Source organism: Phacochoerus africanus, chromosome 1 (genome assembly GCF_016906955.1).
Source record: "Phacochoerus africanus isolate WHEZ1 chromosome 1, ROS_Pafr_v1, whole genome shotgun sequence".
Lineage (NCBI taxonomy): Eukaryota > Metazoa > Chordata > Mammalia > Artiodactyla > Suidae > Phacochoerus > Phacochoerus africanus.
The window spans coordinates 80,291,527-80,300,352 of NC_062544.1; positions in this window are offsets into that span (position 1 = coordinate 80,291,527).

Here is an 8,826-nt window from a genome sequence, read left to right on the forward strand (position 1 = left end):
CTCTCTTCATTTGTTTTCAATCTTTTTTCTCTTTTCCGTTCTGCATCTTTAATTTCCACTAATCTATCCTCTACCTCACTTATTCGTTCTTCTGCCTCCTGTATTCTGCTGTTAGCTGCTTCTAGTGAATTTTTTATTTCAGTTATTTTATTTTGCATCTCTTCTTAAGTTTTATATCTTGTATCTCTTTGGTCAATGTTTCCTATAAGTTATCCATCTTTGCCTCCAGTTTATTTCCAATGTTTTGTATCTTCTTCAGCATCAACAGTTTAAAGTCTTTTTCCTGGAGGCTGAGAATCTCCTCATGGCCTAGCTGTTTTTCTTTCTTTTTTCTTTCTCCCTCATCTGAGTTATAGTTCTCTGTTTTTTCATTTTTATAGGTTTTTGGTGTGGTGACCTTTTTACAGATAATAGGGTTGTAGCCTCCCTTACTTCTGGTGTCTGCCCCCCTTGTGGCTGAAGTCAGTATGGGGGCTTGGTGTAGGCTTCCTGATGGGAGGGGCTGATGCCTGCCCTCTGGTAGGAGGAGCCGATTCTAATCCCTCTGGTGGGTGGGGCTTAGTCTCTGGTTGGGATTAGAGGCAGCTGTGTGCCTGAGGGGGTCTTTAGGTAGCCCGTTTACTGAGGGGTGGGGCTGTGATCCCACCTGGGTTGTTGTTTGCCCTGGGGCTTCTCAGCGGCTGACTGATGGGTGGGGCCAGATTTTCCCAAAATGTCCACCTCCAGAGAAAGGCATGGCTGCTGAATATTCCCATGAGCTTTGCTTTCAATGTCCTTCCCTCACAACAAGTCACATTCACCCCTGTTTTCCCAGGATGTCCTCCAAGAACTGCAGTCAGGTTTGACCCAGATTCCCTTGGAGACTTTGCTTTGCCCTGGGACTCAGTGCACGTGAAAGTCTGTGTGCACCTTTTAAGAATGGGGTCTCCGTTTCCCCCAGTCCCATGGAGCTCTTGCGCACAAGCCCCACTGGCCTTCAATGCCAGATGCTCCAGGGTTCTTTCTCCCTGTGCCAGATCCCCACACATGAGAGTTTGATGTGTGGCTCAGAACTCTCACTCCTGTAGGTGAGTCTCTGTGAACCAGTTAGTTTCCAGTCTGTGGAGCTTCCCACCCAGGAGGTATGGGGCTGTTTATATCGCAAAATCGCCCCTCCTACCTCTTGATGTGGCCTCCTCTTTTTTTTTTTTTGGAGTAGGGTATCTTTTAAGGTTTCTGGTCCATTTTGGTGAAGTGTGCTCAGTCTTTAGTTGTGAATTTCATTGTTTTTAGGAGAGAAGTTGAGCTCCAGTCCTTCTATTCCACCATCTAATCCCATCTCCGATGTCAACTAGATTGTACATTCTTGTCATTTCTCTTTTCCCACAATAGATACACGTAGTTCAAAGTTCCAAAAACAGAGTTTGAAAAACAAAGCCCTACCTGCCAGAACTGAGTTTCACTCGTACCATTTTTATTTGCATCATCCTAGATAGAGGTGTATTTTTGGCATATTTAAGGAAATACTTATGTAATAAGTTTACAGAGTTCTTGGAAGAGGTATAAATATATGCTTTTGTTTCTTTTCCCACCAATGGTAGTCTAGTGTTCCAACGGGCTTTTTGCTTTGGGCTTGATGACCTATAAAGAAAAGGAATGTTCTGTAGCAAAATGAATGATGGAGCCTAGAAATGAAAGTATATTTTCATTTTAGGTGAACTGTCTAACTGCTGGTAGGCTGACGTGTGTATATGCTGAGGGAGCTTAAACTCCAGTTACCTTGGTCAGAGGACACCCAGGGGATGAAGAACTGTGCCTGGGGGTACCCCTCAGCTCCAAAGGACTTTCATTGCAATGGCCAGATGCAGACTTTCAAAATGTCAGGTCTTGGTTCCCATCCAAGCTCTACCACATGATTGCCCATTGTATGAAATCAAGCATGTTCACTTTGTTGAGCCTCAGTATCCCTGTCTGCAAATGGGGACAATAACACTCTCAGCCTCCAAGGGGGTTTCATGAGAATATGCTGTTCTATACGTTTCTTCACCTTGGAGAAAACAACAGAATGACACTTTGCTCACTGCAGTCCCTAACATAAACCAGAGTGAGATAGAAAGAGGTAAGCAGTGGAGATTCCCTTATGGCTTAGGGGTTAAGGAGCTGACATGGTCTCTGAGGACACAGGTTCAAACCCTGGCCTGGCTCAGTAGGTGTTGGATCCAGCATTGCAAATTGTTGTGACTTAGGGTGCATGTGTGGCTTGGTGTGGCTTTTGCCTAGGCCCCAGCTGTGGCCTGGGACCTTCCACATGCCACAGGTGTGGCTGGCAAAAGAAAGAGAAATCAATGTTTAGAGGAAAGTGCTTCACTTTTTGCCAGCAAATTAGTCCTGGACCTGACTCTTTTGAAACTAGATTAATTCTTCCTAGAGGCAGAGGGTGATTTGGGGGGAGGGGTGAATAAATAGTGTCACAAAATTCTCCCCCTTGCTTCTCAGACTGACCCCTCAGGCCTTGCTGGAGTGCCCTATGTGGGAGATGGGTGCTGGCCCTGCTTGAACTGTGTTGAGCCAGGTTAATATCTGAGCTTGTCCGTGGCTCTGAAACTTTAAGATATGTTCCCTTCAGAAATCAGTGTCTCTTAGGAAAGACTTCAGCATAGCTTCCCAAAATTGAGCATCTGTCAGAATCCCACAGAGGGCCTTCTTACCCTCCCCTGCCGCCGGAGGGCTGGAACCCACCTCCAGGGCTTCTGCTTTTATGGATCTTAAATAGGACCATAAATATTGCTACTCGAATAGATACTGATCCATTCCCTAATGGCTCAGCATGTCCAGGATCTGGCATTGTTACTAGCTTGGCTCTGGTTACTAGTGTGATGCCAATTTTGGGGGTCTTATTCATCCTCTTAGGGCCACACTCATGGCACCTGGAAGTTCAAAGCCTGCAGGTGGAATCAGAGCTGCGGCCATGGGCAGACACTTCAGAGACAGCAATGTCAGATCTGAGCCTTGTCCATGACCCAAATCACAGGTCATGGCAATGTTGGATCCTCAGCCTACTGAGCGATGCCAAGGATTGACACCATGCCCTGATAGTTACTAGTCAGATTCCCTTCTGCTGAGCCAGGATGGGAATTCCTGTGGCACAGGTTTGGAAGACCTCTGGACTGGGATCTTCTGGATGAGATGGGTTGGGAAAAACACAGACTATTCCAAGTTGGGAGGTGGGGGGGATGATCCTGTTTCTTAGGTACACACTTTGAGAGACTTGGTTTGGAGTGTGGGGTCCAGATACAGGACTTCTCTCATCTCATTCTGGCCATGCTGGCCACCAGTTACATGACCCGAAGACAGGGTCACATCCATCAGCCTCAGTGTCAGCACATGACCAGTGGGAACCATTGTAATACACAGATGGCTGCTATGAGAGTTGGGTAGGTTTGTGTGCATTTCTGCACTGGACCACAAGGCCTGGAGCCTCTGGTTCATCCCTGTTAGTGACTGTGACCCAAGCAGGGGTGTTTACTCACGTGCCTTCTTGACTCTCCTTTGAGGAGTGATCATAGCCAGAATTTTATGGAACCCTTCCTTGGTGGGCCAAATATGCTTCCTATCAAAACAGGTAATTAGGTGTTTCCACTGGGACAGAGTGAGTTCATGATCTGCTGTGTCTATGTGGCATTGCTGGTTCTAACCCTGGACCAGAGCAGGGTGTCCAGGAACCAACATTGCTATTTATACCACTGGCCTAGGCTGCCAATAGGGTTCAGATTCTATACCTGGCCCCCAAATTTCCATATGCCACAGGTGCAGCAGAAAAAAAATTCATAGTCCAGTCAGTTTCCTGTTGTAAACTGCAGAGTGGTTTGCTTTGAAAGGTTGCTGAAATTCTCCTGGGGAAAAGGAATATATATTACATCATAACATATATATGATGTATTGTATTTATTAACTTTTCAGTATATGTGCAGGGATGTGTGTATATATACTCCTCTGTGATGTGATACATCCATCCACATGTGTACATACATGCACACACACACAAACACACACACACACGTAATATCACCCATCTGACACATCCTAACATCATCTCATTTGAGAAATGCTCATCTTATCATTGAGGAGTAACCTTGAGCCTTCTACATTTCCCTCCAAGGATTCCACTCCAATATCCTTCATGAGCTCTCTTCTCATAAGTCAGAGCTCTGAGAGGAAGGTGGATTCTGGCTGTGGTGGGGGTGAGGGAAGGAATGGGATAGCCTGATACTCACAGGGGACCACACCCTGGACAGCCCTTCTCTCATTTCTGGTCTGCATGTGAGGAGGGCCTCTGATGTGGGCCTGGTTGTGTTCGACCCACTTTGAGCACAGTGTGCCCTGGTGTCTTCCTCTAGGCCCTGGGGTAGAGATGGAAGTCCCTAGGCCCAAGCATTTTTCAAAACTCCCTTCCTCTACCCATTTGGGCCCAGCGGATTTCCCACTGACACTCTGCCCTGCATGCTGGGGCTAAATGGTTCCCAAGCCCGACAAGTTCCCAGCCCCACCGAGCTGCTAGCTGCCTTTCAGTTGTTGGTGACCTGTAGCAACAGACACTAGAGCCATCAACAAAGAGCTTCGGGGGTGATATTGGCCAGTAGCCATGCACTGAAGTCACTGTGTGATAGGCAGGGCCTCTGGGGAGGGCCATCCCTTTCACCATGGTGGCTGGAGAAGGCTTTCTGGAGGAAGTGGCGTATGAGATTTGACTCTATGATACAGCACCAGCCATGGGGAGAGGCCAGCAGGCAGAATGGCCAGTGAAAGTGTCCCAAGGAGGGAATAAGCCAGGACAGCACTTTTCCAAAGTAGCCCCAGGAAGAACAGATCCAGATGGCAGAAGACCTCCCTGGTGCCAAGAGAAAGGGAGGGGAGGTATCAGGTGATGTTGGGTTTGGGGGTTATGTTTGGCCTTCTTTTGCATCTGTAAATATAAAAACATATACAAACAAACAAATATAAACAAAGCAAAACATGAATACAGTGACAATGCATGAGGTGAAAAGATAAAGTTACTTTTACCAATTTCTAACAATTCCTCTCCTATACAATGAAGCTTTATGATTTGAAAGGATCTATGTGAGATGGCGACCATGTTTAAACGAAAAGTGGACTTTTTATTGATTTTTTGTTTTTTTTTGTCTTTTTGCTATTTCTTGGGCCACTCCCATGGCATATGGAGGTTCCCAGGCTAGGGGTTGAATTGGAGCTGTAGCCACTGGGCCTAAGCCAGAGCCACAGCAACACGGGATCCAAGCCACATCTGCAACCTACACCACAAGCAGCTCAAGGCAATGCCAGATTGTTAACCCACTGAGCAAGGGCAGGGACCGAACCTGCAACCTCATGGTTCCTAGTCAGATTCGTTAACCACTGCGCCACAAAGGGAACTCCTGGACCTTTTATTGAAATAAAAATATAATCCTTATACACTTTCAATGTGAGGGCACAGGAACCTGAAATGCAGGTATTCCTGAGAATGATACTAAACAAATCCCTATTGGAACCAATACTAACAAGGCACTCTAATGCCATCTGCCTTAAATGGAATGTGTGAGAGCATCAGTGAAATAGAGCAGTTGTACTGGAAAGGGAGAAATCCAATCTCCTTGTCTAGGGATAGGTCACAGGTGTAGATCTCGGGGTGGCTGTGGGTGTTTAGACATATCTTGTCTGACCAGGGACTCCAACCTGTGTGGGACTTAGGAAGCCCAAGACCTCCTAGTGTGACCTTCCTGCTTCCTTGGGATCCAGGTGAGTGAGGAGTTTCCCTGGGACTTGCAGGCAACTGTGGGCCCTGTGTGGAACAGCAGGCACCACAGCCTTGCTCAGGAAAAGCTGGAGCTTGAACTGGAGGTGGGCCAGCCTGTGTCCCATGGCAGCCTTTTCCTTTCTGAGCTCCAGGAGCTGTCTCTCAGCAACCAGCACCTCCATCCCTCTTTCTCAGGTCCTTATCTCATAGTAGAGGATCTCGTTCTGGTAAGAGACTCTGGTCCTGTCCCACTCTCTGACCATGTCTTATGCTCTCTTCTTGTAGGCTCTGCCCTGCTGACACTGAAAGCCCAGGCATCTAAATACCTGGGGGCATTTCTTCTGGAAGGGTAGGCCACGAGCTTCCTCCTCAGTGGATCTTCTCAGGGGCAGCTTGAGGTGCTATTCATGTAATTGAGTCTGCATCTTGAGTTGGAGCCAAAGCTCCTGAATCTCCCTTTCCAGCTGCGTGTTCTCCACTTGCAAGGATGCTCACTCAGATTGGAGACTTTGTACTTGTCCTGCCAGCTCTCCATTGATTTGATAGTCTTCAGAAAGTTTTCTGGAGATGGCCTTGGTTTCTACTTCATGCTGTTGCAGGGACCTTTTTTAGTCCCAGCATCAATGCAATGCTTCAGATGTTTTTCCAGCTGCCATGCCAATGGATTCTCATTGTCCACATCTCTGGTTCCCTCTGCCTCCCAGGGATCATGCCAAAGGATGGTCTTCAGGATGCTTTTGACCAGAGATGTCAGCTGGCTCCCTTTCTCCTCCAGGACCCACTGAGTTCATACTTGTAAATGTTCCAGCACATATTTTTTTCCCCTTGGGACACACCTTCTCTGCATTCATGCCTTTGTTTCCTGGCAGAGCCACTCAAGACATTGCTGAAGATGAGTGTTTTTATTCAGCCAAACCATGAGTTTCTCCTGCAGGTGTTGGACTTTCTCCTGGGATGTTTTCAGGGCATTTTGGGGCCTTGGTACCTTGTGTTTCATAGGCTTCCAATGTGCCTGAAAGGGACCAGATCTGTCCTTGGAGGTGTGCCCACATCTGCCCAAGACAGCAAATATGAGAGGGCTCACTTTTCCAACCTTCTCCAAGGAAGTCTTACCTGTTGGGAGATGACCTGTTGGGGATTCCATGAAATGCCACCAAGCACAGGCTTTGAAATGTGGGAGCACTGGCCTCCACAGTGGGTGACTGGAGGGCTTCAAGGCCTCAGGCCATCAGTCTGATCTTCCCCCTGACCTTTATGTAGACCTCAGCCTGGACAGAACCCCTGTCCTCTGGCTCTCTTCCTCTTCTTAATGGATGCCAGCTCCGGATGACCCAGACCAGCAGTGTGGCCCAGAATGGGGTATCCCTGGGAAGATACAGGAGAGCAAGAGCTCCTCTCAGAAAAACATCCCACAGCTACTCCACGTCAAGAAGCCAAAATATTTTGGTGGCAGGCTGAAGGCCCTCCCTGGCCCCACAGGCATCACAGCTCTGCCTCTGACCATGGAACACAACTGACCCCATGGAACTTGCCACCCTAACACACAGGTGCCTGGAAACCATGACAGATAGCCATTAGGGTTGGGGAAGTTGGAGTCCCACCAGGTTCTAGAATGCCCCGCTCTAATGGCTTTGATCCCTGCTTTGTGATCTCACCTGAGCACTGACTTTGGGGTGAGCCAAAGGCTGTTTGCATCCTGGAGTTCAAAATGGCCATGGGCCAACCTAGAAAGTCAGGCAGTGCCCTGGATTTTCTTGGCTTCAGTTTTCCCATCTGTAAAATGATCAGGTTGGTGACAAGACTGTCAACCATTAATGTTGTCCACTTGTAGGTTTCATATTTTCCTGAAAATCATACATTCGTACACTCCAATGGTGGAAAGTACAGAGGAGGAGGTCATCAAAGGAGAGTGCCCCCAGTGTCTTAGCAGTAATGGACCCAAGTACTATCCATGAGGAAGTGGGTTTTATCCCTGGCCTTGCTCAGTGGTTTAAGGATACTTGAGCTGTGGATTAGGTTGCAGATGCATCTTGGATCCTGCGTGGTCATGGCCATGTCTATGGCATAGCCTGGCAGGTGTAGCTCTGATGTGACCCATAGATTAGTAACTTCTCCATGCCTTAGGTGAGTCCCTTAATAGTCAAAATAAAAGTTTTTTTAAAGATACACCTGCCCTCCTGTTGGTATTGAGGCCATGAAGTAAAAAATCTTTGCATCTTTGCCCAGGGCCTAGGTCAGTAACTGAATTTTATCAGAAGAATGATATCCATTGAAATCCTATCACTGTGTACACAAGGATCTACCTTGTGTCCTTTACTTCTCATCATAGAATGAAGAGAAAAAACCACTCACTCTTAGTTCTTGAAAAATTTGTGTTTCATGCAAAAAACAATGATCAAAAGAATAGGAAGAAAAAAAAAAGGAGTTCCTGTTGTGGCGCAGTGGTTAACTAATCTGACTGGGAACCATGAGGTTGCAGGTTTGATCCCTGCCCTTGCTCAATGGGTTAATGATCCGGTGCTGCTGTGAGCTGTGGTGTAGGTTGCAGATGCATCTCGGATCCTGTGCTGCTGTGGCTCTGGCATAGGCCAGCGGCTACAGCTGCGATTTGACCCCTAGCCTGGGAAAGTCCATATGCCACAGGAGCGGCCCAAGAAAAGGCAAAAAAAAAAATGAATAGGAAGATCCTCAATCAGGAACAGGAAGCACCAGTGCCCCTGGAAAGGTGAAGTGTCAATCTGCACGGGTCCTCTGTGGCCTCTGTGTGGATGGTGAAAGAGGTGGACAGAGAAATGGATGATCGTATGCATAAGCATTATCACTGATGTTTGGAGGGGGGTAGTTAAAGGAAGAGAGATGTTAGGTATGGACATGTTTTTGTAAGAAATTAGTGACCATGGGCATGTCAATGGTTTCCCATTTTTAAAAAAGAAACCCCTGGTGCCTGATGTGTGAAAGACTGGTGGAGAGGCTGGTTGTAAATTTTAACTGGTTGATTATTCAGAAGAACACTCATGAAAGAATAAACAATGATTGTACTTTCTTGTCCTTTTTCT